At 43.7% G+C, this 12,956-nt stretch overlaps 1 long non-coding RNA gene across 1 annotated transcript in view; it reads right to left on the reverse strand.

Moving 5' to 3' along the window:
- The window catches only part of LOC149125581 (uncharacterized), a 32,572-nt gene extending 20,132 nt beyond the window's left edge, over window positions 1-12,440 (reverse strand). The window contains exon 1 of the long non-coding RNA XR_016211444.1: window positions 12,291-12,440. This is a non-coding gene — a long non-coding RNA (uncharacterized LOC149125581). The remainder of the gene's footprint in view (window positions 1-12,290) is intronic.
- Between the last annotated feature and the right edge of the window lie 516 nt (window positions 12,441-12,956).

Below are 12,956 nucleotides of genomic sequence, written 5' to 3' on the forward strand. Positions count from 1 at the left end.
TTTTAACAAATCATAGTGTCCCCAAAACAGCTTAGGGCAAAGGAAGGTGGCTTAGCTTTGACAGGTGACTTTGCTGGATATCACTCAGCCATCTCACTTGTGGGGAAAATGGTGGGATCCTCTTGTTGGTCTTTTTAAGATTTGTTGTTGTTGTTGTTGTTTAGAGGAACAGGAAGGAAAGTGTTTATCTCCAGAAAAAGTTCTAAAAAACCAACAGATTAAAATATTCATAGCATCTCCTTCTCCCCCAACAACAATATGGCCACAGATGGAAAGTGAGGTCAGAGTGTGCTCCTGGGCCTTCCAGCCACACGTGCACAGATATAACTCCCATCAGATTAGGGTTTTGGGTGTGGTGTTGTCAAACAGATAAGGGAGTGTGGTGAACAAGACTGCCCTGTTAACGAGACCTGGTTCCCCTGAGCCTTACACCTGCTAGCTGTGTGATTTTTCCTGTTGTCACCTTGGGGTCTTCTCTGTAAGCTGTGAACCCTCCTACCTCCCAGGATGGACAGGGCAAATAGAAATAACTGGTGCCTGGCATGTAGTTTCTCTCCCACTCCTTAATGTGATTTTCATCTCTTTTCTTCCTTTGGCCTAGATTTTCTTTCTTATAAGCCTCTGAAATACCAATACACTGCATTATGACTTTCTATCTGGAGTGGTTGGGACTGTCCAGTTTATTTTCTACCTTTTCACTAGAAAATCACAGGATTAATTTCTACCACAATACAGCATTCCAAGGAAAGAGGCCCAATTTTTGGTCAAGATGGCCTTAGGAGGAAACACAAGGAGAACGAACCCCGAACCATTTTTTTTTTTTTTTTTTTTTTGACAGGCAGAGTTAGACAGTGAGAGAGAGAGAGAGAGAGAGACAGAAAGAAAGGTCTTCCTTCCATTGGTTCACCCTCCAAATGGCTGCCACGGCCGGTGCGCTGCGCTGATCCGAAGCCAGGAGCCAGGTGCTTCCTCCTGGTCTCCCATGCGGGTGCAGGGCCCAAGCACTTGGGCCATCCTCCACTGCCTTTCCGGGCCACAGCAGAGAGCTGGCCTGGAAGAGGGGCAACCGGGACAGAATCCAGCGCCCCGAACGGGACTAGAACCCAGTGTGCCGGCGCCGCAGGCAGAGGATTAGCCTAGTGAGCTGCGCGGCTGGCCCCCCAGAGCCATTTTTAAGACCCAGATTTCAATGTGTCTTTCCTATTCCATCATCTTGCAACTGACATCCTGATTTTCAATTCCTGAGAGTGGTGGCTTCTAAAAATATGGCCCACTACACAGTGGAAAGGCGTGGGAATACAGGTATGTGCTTTTCTGAGTGTCTGTTATCAGAATGACCAAGGACCTCCCCTTTGACGGAAGGAGCTCAATGGGCATGCCTAGAGACTCCTGTGAGATAACATGACATTCCAGAAAACTCCAGCCAGAAGTCTTCACTGAGGTTCACCGATTCCTTGAATGGTTAGAGCTTGGGGTGGGGAGTTTAGAGATTATGAAATTGTTCCCCTGCCCCCTACTTCACTGCTAGGGACACCGTGTTCCAAGCTCCCAAGAGATGCACACACAAAACTCATCAGAATCACTCGCCAGCAGGTAGGTGGCACTCAGCTCTCTACCCATTCATGAACAAGTTTGCCAATGAGGGGCCACTGCTGGGAAAAAAATCACTAAGGATTTATGGCTCCTCTATGTCTAAAAAGCACAAGAAAAAGAATGTTGAGACATTGAAACTTTAAAAAGAGAAGAAAACTTGAAATCAGAGACAATAGATTGGGTGAATCCTGCAGGTTGTAACAGGATAACTGGGACAAAGTTATCAGGGAAAGACTGTGGAAATTTTTTTAAGATTTATTTATTTATTTGAAAGTCAGAGTTACAGACACAGACACACACATGGTGGGTGGAGAGAGAGAGAGAGAGAGAGAGAGAGAGAGAGAGAGAAAGAGAGAGAGAGAGAGAGACTGACTCTCTTCCATCCCTGGTTTACCACCCAGATGATTGCAACAGCCAGGAACCTGGAACTCCATCCGAGTCTCCTACATGGGTGCCTGGACCCCAAGTATTTGATCCATCTTCTGCTGCTTTCCTAGGCCATTAGCAGAGAGCTGGATGGGAGGTGGAGCAGCTGGGACATGAACCAGCATCCATATGGGATGCCGGCATTGCAGGTGGTAGCCTTACCCAATTTGTCACAATGCTGGACCTTTCTAGCCACATGCTTTAAAAAAAAAACCAATTTCCACCAGATTAGGGTTTAGTGTGTGCATTCTAACACCTGCATTGTTGAGAGTTGTTCATGAGAAATAAATGTAGAACTGTCGGTCACCCTTCTCTCTGCTGGCTCTCCTCACTAGTATCACAAATGCTGTCAGCGTTGGCAGCTTTGAGTACAGAAGACAAAGATATGAAATAAGCAGAGACAGACACTATTTGCATTTTTATACTTTGAACATGCCCTTAGTATTTGGCCATGAAAAATAACAAGCTTGGGTCAGTGTGGGTTTTTTTTTTTTTTTTCAATTGTGAACCAGCTACAGCTTGATTTAGGGAAGCATTCCTGACTAACTGAACTACAGACCACACGTGGGAAGGAGAAAATGAGCAAGCCAGGGAGGGTCTACACCACCGCCACATGTCCTGCCTTTGCCCAGAATGCTTGGCCAGGGACGGAGACAGCATAGCCCCGTACATCCTCATCTGTCACCAGGGGAGGAACATGCCAGCCACTCGTTGCATCTAGGACCGACACCAGCAAGCTCTGGGCTTCTCGGGTCTGAGACCCAGACATCGGAGAGGACACCCGCGGCCAGATTCCATTTCTCCTTCCCATTATCCATTTTCCAGGCTGTCCTGTACCCCTTAACCAGGAAGGGCAACAGAAAGCCATGCAGCAGAGCCCACTGCTGTGATTTGCCGTGCTTGCTTGGGGCCTCCGCCCGTAATCCCCTGGGCTAAGGTGGGCTGTGGGGTGAGTGCAGCAGCGGGGTTGTCTTGGGTGAGGAGTCTCCCTTGCACTTGTCACACTGGATCCTGACTACATCCTGCATGTGGGCTAAGGTGGTGACTGGATCCTGACTACATCCTGCATGTGGAGTCATTTATGGGGTTGCCCCAGTTTCTTTGGTTTTTGTGTTTTCAGAAACAAGATGGTTTTTCATCGTCTCACATCCCATCTGTGCTCCGGCTCCGCTGTAGCCCCCATGCTACTATGCAGTCACCATGCACCTGCCCCAGTGTGCCTTTGTGCATACGCACCTCCTGACCAGAATCCCTTCTCTACCTCCGCACCTAGCCTCTCTCTGCTCCTCCTTTTCTCCTCTAAGACTTCCCAATTGTATTTTCTTTTTCTGTGCCCCACAGAGCTCATGCATAGTCTTTGTGAAGCTGGCATGGTGAAAACACTTATTTACATGTGCATGTTTCTCACTACACTCCATTCCTTTGTGACATGGACGTTGATATTCAATTTTTAAAGACATTCCATTACCAGCACACTCTCTGGCATGTAACGTATGTCCAGTAAATGTTTACAGGATGAGGAAGTGGATAAAAAATTCACAGCCAAAATTAAAAGAGAACTGACCAATGAATAAAAATGTTTTCAATATATACAAGAAAAGAATGATTTTCCTCCATAATATAAACATATTTTTCAAATTAGTGAATCATTAACATATCAACAAAAAACAGAAAAAAGGAAAATATTGACAATTAAGGAAGACATACAATTAACTAATAAATGTGTGAACATATTTCAACTTCATTTATTATCAAAAATGCAAATTAAAACCATGGGAGGGGCTGGTGCTGTGGTGTAGCAGGTTAGGGCCCCAACCTGCAGTGCCGGCGTCCCATATGGGCGCCAGTTCTAGTCCTGGTTGCTCCACTTCTGATCCAGCTCTCTGCTATGGCCTGAGAAAGTAGTAGAAGATGCCCCAAATCCTTGGGCCCCTGCACCCACATGCGAGACCTGGAAGAGAATCCTGGCTCCCAACTTAGGATCAGCTCAGCTCTGGCCGTTGCCATCATTTGGGGAGTGAACCAGCAGGATGGAGGATCTCTCTCTCTGTAACTCTTTTGAATAAATAATAATAGTAAAAAAATGGAAAATTTTTCTCTATTAACTTGACAAAGATAAAGACACACTATTTACTGTTATTGAGGTCCTGTTGAAATCACTGTTCTGGTGCATGTAAGCATAATCTTTCCAGAAGCACTCAGGGTGTGTATATGTCCACAAAGAGTCCATTTGCTTTGCCCTAGTAATACTAGCTTGACAATCTGTTAGGAAGCAACAACTGGAAATGCAGTAAACATTTGTAGATAAGTACACAAAGAACTATATTTATCAAAACATTTTTAAATAACATAAGTGTCCAATAATAAAGGAATACTGTAAAAAGTAACCCATGATAGACCTCATTCAGCCATTCAAATACGTTTTCAAGTAATATTTTGTAGGATAAAGAATATATGCATATTTCTCATATAACATTGCAAGGAAGAATAGGATGAAAAATTGTATGTCAAGTTTCCAGTTTTGTAAAATAGAGACAGCTAGACAGATATGGCTGAAGGAAAATACTGTAAGGGTATATACCACATATATAAGTGTATCTTGTTTTTCATAATAAGCATCTATATACTAAGACAAAAATTAACTTCCATATTAAATTAAAAATTTTGAAAGAATTACCATGATATCACTCCATACCCATCAAAATAGCTAAAATAAAAACAATCACACCAGATGCTGGTGAGAATGCAGAGAAACTGAATCACTCATACACACAACTGTGGAAATGTGAAATGATACACCCATTCAGGAAAGAACAGACCAGTGCTTATCAATCAACCCTATGACCGTACTCTTGGGCATTTATCTAGGGGAAACAATAACTTCGGTTTATACACACAAAAAGTCTCATGCATGAATATTCACAGTAGCTCTGTTCATAGCAGCACCAAACCAGAGACAACCCAGATATTCCTCAGTGAGTGAGTAGTCAATCAAACTGTGGTACAACCATTCCATGGAGTACTACTTAGCAATGAAAGAGGAAAAATTATTAATACATATAATAACTTGGAAAGATCAAGGGAATTTTGTTGAGTTAAAAAAAGGTCAACGTCAAAAAATGATCCACTGAATGCTTTTATTTATGTAACACTCTTGAGTGTTATTTAATGACAAAATTAACGAGATGGGAACAGATGAGTGGATTATGGAGGGGAGGAGTCTTTGTGGCAGAACTGCTCTGTACCTAACTGTAGTGGTGGTCACAGAAATCTGCATGTGTGATAAAAATGCACTAAATTAAACACACATCTGTGGGGCCAGCGTTGAGATGCAGCAGATTAAGCCACCACTTGCAGCACCAGCATCCCATATCAGAGCACCAGCTCAAGCCCCAGCTGCTCTGCTTCCAATCCAGACCCACACTAATGGGCCCCGGAAAGCAGAGGAAGATGGCCCAAGTGCTTGGGTCCCTGCCACCAACGTGGGAGACATGGATATAGTTCCATGCTCCTGACTTTGGCCTGACCCAACCCCCACCATTGAGGCCATTTGAGCAGTGAACCACTGGATGCAAGATCTTGCTCTCTCTGTCTCTCCCTCTCTCTGGCAATCTATCTTTCAAATAAACAGATCTTAAAAAAATATATACAGGGGCCGGCACTGTGGCTCAGTGGGTTAACAACCTGGCCTGAAGTGCCGGCATCCCATATGGGCACCAGTTCAAGACCTGGCAGCTCCACTTCCAATCCAGCTCTCTGCTATGGCCTGGGAAAGCAATAGAAGATGACCCAAGTCCTTGGGCCCCTGCACCCAATGGGAGACCCGGAAGAAGCTCCTGGCTCCTGGCTTCGGATCAGCACAGCTCTGTCCGGTGCAGCCATCTGGGGAGTGAACCAGCAGATGGGAGACCCCTCTCTCTCTCTCTCTTTCTGCCTCTCCTCTTTTTGTGTAACTCTGACTTTCAAATAAATAAATAAAAATCTTTTAAAAAAATACATACCTACAAATGAGTGTGTGTAGCACTGTTGAAATCTGAGAAAGGCTGCAGATTTTCCCAATGTTAATCTCCTGGCTATGATGTTTTACTGTGTTGTGTATGGTATTAACATTGGGAAAAACTGTTGAAGAGTGTAGGGATTGACAATTATCTCAAAATAGAGTTTAAAAATAAAGGGTATGGGCAAGAACCTATAAGTTAAACAAGATTTCAGAGAGGTGTCAACCAATTACTATGTAGGTTTCTTATTTCAACCCTGATTCAAATTATAAAACACATGATATTTGTGATAGGGCAAATTTGGACATTGATTAGACAGTTGATGCCATTAAGAATGTGATGATGGGAGAGGCAAGATGGCGGAATAGGAAGGGAGCACACTGATAGTCCGGGGAGAGATAGTTTAATAAAAGTGGAGATACTGCAGGTTCAAGGAAGAGTAGGGGAGGAAACAGCAGAAGAAACTCTTCCAGAACGTGTGATTCACAGCGGACCTGTGTGGAGAGCGTGGGAGCCCACAGTTCGGGACACCAGCGGCAGACTCAACACACCAGCGCTGGAACGCAAGGTGAGCCGAACCTCAATAGCCCGAGACACCGGCAGGCAAGCAGAGAGAGGAGACTAGAGGGAACGACCCCCGGGGGGGGGAAAGTTCACCAGGCTAACTGGAAGAGAGAGAGAGAGAGAAAAAAAAAAAAAAAAGGTGACTGGTACGGACACGGGTTTCTCTCTCTTTGCTCACCTCTCAAGGGCGAGCAAGACAAAGAGCAGGCGCCATCTTGGACATACGTCATAAGCAGAGCGACCTCAGGTCTGCACCGGCCCTGAGCCTAGCAGAAAACCCTGACTCTGGGCGGGGCGAATTAACAGGAGATTAGGACCTAGTAAATTTGTGGTGCTACTGAACTGAGACTGTGAAAAAAGAGACGGTGGGGGAGAGAACTCACGGAATTCACCTGAGTACTCTCCAGAGACGCTACAATTCTGTAACCTTGGCAACCCAGTGGGAGACTGAAGGAGAATTTGAACCCACTCTGAGGGCCAAACAGATTCCCTGTGTGGTCCTTGGGAAAGAGCTTCCGATCTCTGGCTCCTGTGGGTATATCATTTGCCTGCTAACTACCTCCAACTTCGTTCAGCTGTGCGGAATTACTTCCCTTTTGAATCAAAAAAAGAAAGAGAGAGAAAGAGAGATTTACCACTCCTAACCTGGGAGTGTCACCTTTGGGACACCAAACAGAGCTCTCAGGCCACACCCATCTCAAACCCTAAGGCTCCATCAAAAACAGATAGTCCACTTAATCTAGAGTCATAGTATAACAAGAAAAAGCACCACAGTGAAGAAACCAAATATCTCCAATATGCCAAATAACAAATGCAAAAACCGAGGTAATAAAAACAAGGAAGTCACCATGACGCCCTCAAATGAAAAAGACACCCCAATTCAAGATTATGAAGATGATGACATAGAAGAAATGCAAGAAGCAGATCTCAAAAAATTGATAAGAACATTAAGAAGTTCTCAAAAACAAATTCTTGAACTACATAAAGCCTTAATGGACAAGATAGAAAATCTCTCTCGTGAAAATGAAATATTAAGGAGGAATCAAAATGAAACGAAACAATTAGTACAACAGGAAACTGTGATAGTGACTGAAGTGAAGAATTCAATAGATCAAATGAAAAACACATTAGAGAGCCTTACAAACAGAATGGGTGAAGCAGAAGAGAGAATATCGGACTTAGAAGAGAGAGAACAGGAAAGGATACAGTCAGATCAAAGAAAAGAAGAGGAAATTAGAAATCTAAAACATATTGTCAGGAATCTTCAGGATACTATTAAAAAAACCAACATTCGGGTTCTAGGAGTTCCTGAAGGCATGGAGAGGGAGAAAGGATTAGAAGGCCTTTTTAGTGAGATATTAGCAGAAAATTTCCCAGGTTTGGAGAAGGACAGAGAAATCCTAGTACAGGAAGCTCACAGAACCCCTAATAAACACGACCAAAAGAGATCCTCACCACGACACGTTGTAATTAAACTCTCCACAGTGAAACATAAAGAAAAGATCCTAAAATGTGCAAGAGAGAAACGTCAGATTACTTTCAGAGGATCGCCAATCAGACTCACTGCTGACTTCTCATCAGAAACTCTACAAGCTAGAAGGGAATGGCGAGATATAGCCCAGGTACTAAGAGAGAAAAACTGCCAGCCCAGAATATTATATCCTGCAAAGCTATCATTTGTGAATGAAGGTGAAATAAAGACGTTTCATAACAAACAGAAATTGAAAGAATTTGTCGCCACTCGTCCAGCCCTGCAACAGATGCTTAAAGATGTGTTACACACAGAAACACAGAAACATGGTCATCAGTATGAAAGAAGATAAAGGAAGGAAACCTCACAGCAAAAGATCACAGGGAATTCAAAGCATATATTAGAACTTATCTTTGGCAAATGGCAGGGCAAAGTTACCACTTTTCATTAGTCACATTGAACGTTAATGGCCTGGACTGTCCAGTTAAAAGACACCGATTGGGATTTGCTTTTTAACCTGATGCAATTTTAAATGATGCTTAATTTTGTTTTTAAATTTCAAATCCTAGCTCTTACCCATACATGGAACAACAATTAAATTGTACATGTAATTCGCCACTTTGCTACACTAACATTGTTCCAGGGGTACTTATGATGTACTTTTGAATTTTCTATACATGCAATAATGACATTTGCTAGCAGTTTTATGTCTTCCTTCCCAATATGTATGCATTTTGTATCCTTTCTTTGTGTTACTGCACTGTCTAGTAATTCCACCATAATATTGAAAAGTAGTGGTGAGAAAAAGACACTTCCCCCTTTCCCCAACTTAAGGGAAAACTGTCCAATTTCACTATTAAAGTTGGTTTTGGTAGATATTCTTTATCTAGATGAGGAATTTCTCTTCTGTTTCTTGTTTGCTCAGTTTTTTTATGCCAAATATCTTTTACAAAAGTTGATGTAACCATTTAACATTTTTGCAGTTTGTGTAGTATGTCCAATTTATTGATTTTTTAAAATGCTGACAGCCTTGCTTACGTGGGATAAATACCACTTGCTTGTACTACATAAAATTGTTGGATTTTACCTATTATTTAAAAAAAAGAGAGATTTCTAAAGGCAACCCAGAGGAATCCTTAATCCAGTTCTTCATTAGAAGAGATGTGCAATTTGGGACATGCTCAAGCTGACTTACCTCAAACGGTAGAGTTAGAAACATACCAGGGGATTCCAATTCAATCCCATCAAGGTGGCATGTACCAATGCCATCTCACTAGTCCCAGTGATCAATTTCTGTGCACAATTGATCATAATGATAGGACTAAGAACCAAAGGGATCACATAAACAAGAATAGTGTCTGCAAATACTAGCTGATAGAATCAAAAAGGGAGAGAATGATCCAACATGGGAAGTGAGATACACAGCAGACCCATAGAATGGCAGATGTCCTAAACAGCACTCTGGCCTCAGAATCAGCCCTTAAGGCATGCGGATCCAGCTGAAAAGCCCATGAGAGTATTTCAGGCATGGAAAGCCAAGACACTCTGGGGAAAAAAAAAACTAAATGAAAGATCTCTGCGAGTGAGATCCCAGTGGAAAGAATGGGTCATCAAAGAAGGAGGTACCTTTCTCTGAAGGGAGGAGAGAACTTCCACTTTGACCATGGCCTTGTCTAAATATTATCAGAGTCAGTGAACTCAGGGGGCTTCCATAGCCTTGGAAACTCATGACAAGAGCCTAGGGTGATTACTGATGCCATAAACAAGAGTGTCAATTTGTTAAGTCAACAACAGGAGTCACTGTGTACTTACTCCTCATGCAGGATCTTTGTCCTTAGTGGGCTGTACATTGAGATTTAATGCTATAACTAGTACTCAAACAGTATTTTTCACTTTATGTTTCTGTGTGGGAGCAAACTGTTGAAATCTTTACTTAATGATGCTAAACTGATCTTCTGTATATAAAGAGAATCGAAAATGAATCTTGATGTGAATGGAAGGGGAAAGGGAGTGGGAAAGGGGAGGGTTGCGGGTGGGAGGGACGTTATGGGGGGCAAGCCATTGTAATCCATAAGCTGTACTTTGGAAATTTATATTCATTAAATAAAAGTTTAAAAAAAAAAAAAAAAAAAAAAAAGAATGTGATGATGATATTGTGGTTGTTTTTTTAAAAAGTATGGGATCTAGAATGGACATTTTGCAGTGAATTAGGTTGCTGCTTGAGATGCTTGCGTCCCGTATTAGAGTACTGGGTTCGAGTCTCACCTCTGCCCCAGATTCTGGTTTCTCACTAAGGCACATCCTGAGAGGCAGCAAATGATGTCTTAAGTGCTTGGGTCCCTGCCTCCCATGAGGGAAACCTCGATGGAGTTCCTGGCTCAGCCCTGGTTATTGCAGGCATTTGGGAGTGAACCTGCAAGTGAAAGATCTTTCTTTCTTTTTCTCTTGCTTGCTCGCTCGCTCTGCTTTTCAAATTAAATAATAAATAATTTTGTAAAAATTTTTTAAAAGTTTAAAATGTGTCCTTGTCTTTTAGGGATTCAAACAAAAATACTTAGAGATTAAATCATATAGTATATGTATGTGTTCCAATCAGAGTGGGGGTAGAAGAAGGTAGGATGTGTAATGCTTAGGTTAACCATTGGTAGATGTATAAATTGGCATACATCATAAAATCTGTTTTTGTGCATTTTCAAAAACGTCCATAATAAATTTTTTTAATAAGGAAGAAATGACAAAGAAGGCCGAATCTCCAAGGGAACCCTGCTGAGGTACACGCGGCTTCCCCCTGAGTGCCTGGTGCACCAGGCCCCATGTTGGGCTTTAAAGCTACAGCCACAGAAGGACCGTGCCTTTTCAGAAATCAGAAGCCAGGGGAGATTGTACAAATAAGTAAGGATAGTTGAAGACTGCAAGTGCTAATAAGGATTGTACAAGAGCAGGAGGACAGATTGTTCTGTGCACCAGTGAAATGTGTCTGGGCCAAGTCTGCAAGGACATGCTGAAGCCGAAGTCTGTTACAGATGGGAGGAGAGTTCTGTAGACCTGAACTTGATTCTGGAACAGGATGTAACATCACCTGCTTTCACATCAGTGCTTCTCACCTCGGATCCTCTTCCAGCCCAAATTGTATTCCATTCTCAATGTCAACAGACTCTGCCGTCACCTCCACCAAGCCACCAACACAAGGCGAATGATGTTTACTAAGGACGCTCAGTCCTTGTAGTAGAATCGTCTGAGCTCATGGTCTCTCATCACCAACCACCACCCCCATGCTCTTGAACCTCTCAGCTCTGCCTCCATTATTTGGGTATTGAGTCAGAGGAAAACTGTTCAATGAACCTTTTAGAAGGAAGAGAACTTGGTTATATGTCTTAGAGGGGGAAAAATAATGCAGGACCTAATTGCATTGGATGAGAGCAGTGATTCATTTTACCTTGGAAAAAAAAATGGAAACTCACATGAGAATAAGTTGTATTACGCACACACTCACACTATGCACCAGGGTATGTATAAAACGGTGCTATGGCTACCGCCCAGTCAGTTGTAATAACAGAAAGGGTGCCACACAGTTAGCAGTATTAAGGTCATAAATTACTTTTCATTGAGAGTGGTTTCTCTACAAAGCAAGGCGCGCTGTGATTAATGTCACACTAGGGAGGCAGGACCGAGGTGAGTCAGGGAAAGGAGGGGCGGCAGCCAATGGCCCAGGGACAATGACAGCAACCTCTGCAGCAGCTCCCCCGGGAGCCAGGATGCTCAGCCATCAGGACTGGTGGACAACACCCGCCTCACTAATTTTTTTGTTTGTTTGTTTCAAAAAAACCCACACACCTAACACTTGAGAAAAGCGTCAACCTCGGTCTTGGATATTGTTGTTGACATGCATTATTTATCAGGCCTGCGCCCCATTACTGCTACCTAGAGAACCAATAGATGAAAGCATCAAGACCTGCAGAAGTAGCAGTGACTGCTGCCAGATAAATCTTCCACCAGGACTCACCAGGACGCCCGGCCACCAGAGCTGAGCACGGATCCCAGCCTTGCCATTTGGCATCACTGCCCCTGCCTGGGCGAGAGGAAGAAGTCCCTGGCCTTGACAGACTGATGGAGCCTCCCTCACAATACAATTTGCGCCCTTCAGTCTCATTTCAATCCTCATCTCTAGGGTCTTTCATTCTGATAGCAGAAACCATGAAAGAAGGAGGTTTTTGTCTTGGAAGTCAGCTTATGCTTACTTTTAGAATCCAGTGGCTCCAAAAGCCGGGAGAGAATGATGTGTAGGGACGCAAAGCTTGGCCAGTGGGCTTGAGCACACTACACAACCAACCAGCCGGGCCAGGAAGCAGAGAACGGAGGCCCCCCCATGGCACGAGCGAGAGAAGGCCAACCCTTCTCACCTGGGTCAGCCTTGACCTTTATTTCCCAGGTGTTGCTCATTGATCACCTCCACATGGTGTAACAGCCTGGCCTTCTACTTAGGAAAGACCATTCTTGGGGAAACGGCCTAATAATGATACTACCTTTTCTTTCGATAACCAGGAAAAACAACTCATTCTGAGCAAGTCATAACTGGTGAGACTAAAAAATGTTTTTCCCACATCATTCAACAAATGCCTGTAGAGCTTCTGGTGAGCGCCGCCCGCAGGCACCAGGGACCCACTCATGTCTCAGATGTTTGCCCCGCACCTGCCCCTTGTCAGCTCGCAGGCTGGGTGCTGGGCAAGACAGTCCCGTCCCCCACAGAGCCCGCAGCCTCGGCCATAACTCAGGGTGCTAGAGAGGTAGGATGTGCAAGTACGGAGACGAAGAGGGATTGCTCAGGAGAATTGGCTCATGTCACTGGGGCAGCTCAGAAGTCCTATGACAGGTCGTCTGCAGGCTGGAGCCCCTGGGATGTCAGC

This window comes from Oryctolagus cuniculus, chromosome 7 (assembly GCF_051225735.1).
Source record: "Oryctolagus cuniculus isolate XC-2025 breed Fujian yellow rabbit chromosome 7, ASM5122573v1, whole genome shotgun sequence".
Lineage (NCBI taxonomy): Eukaryota > Metazoa > Chordata > Mammalia > Lagomorpha > Leporidae > Oryctolagus > Oryctolagus cuniculus.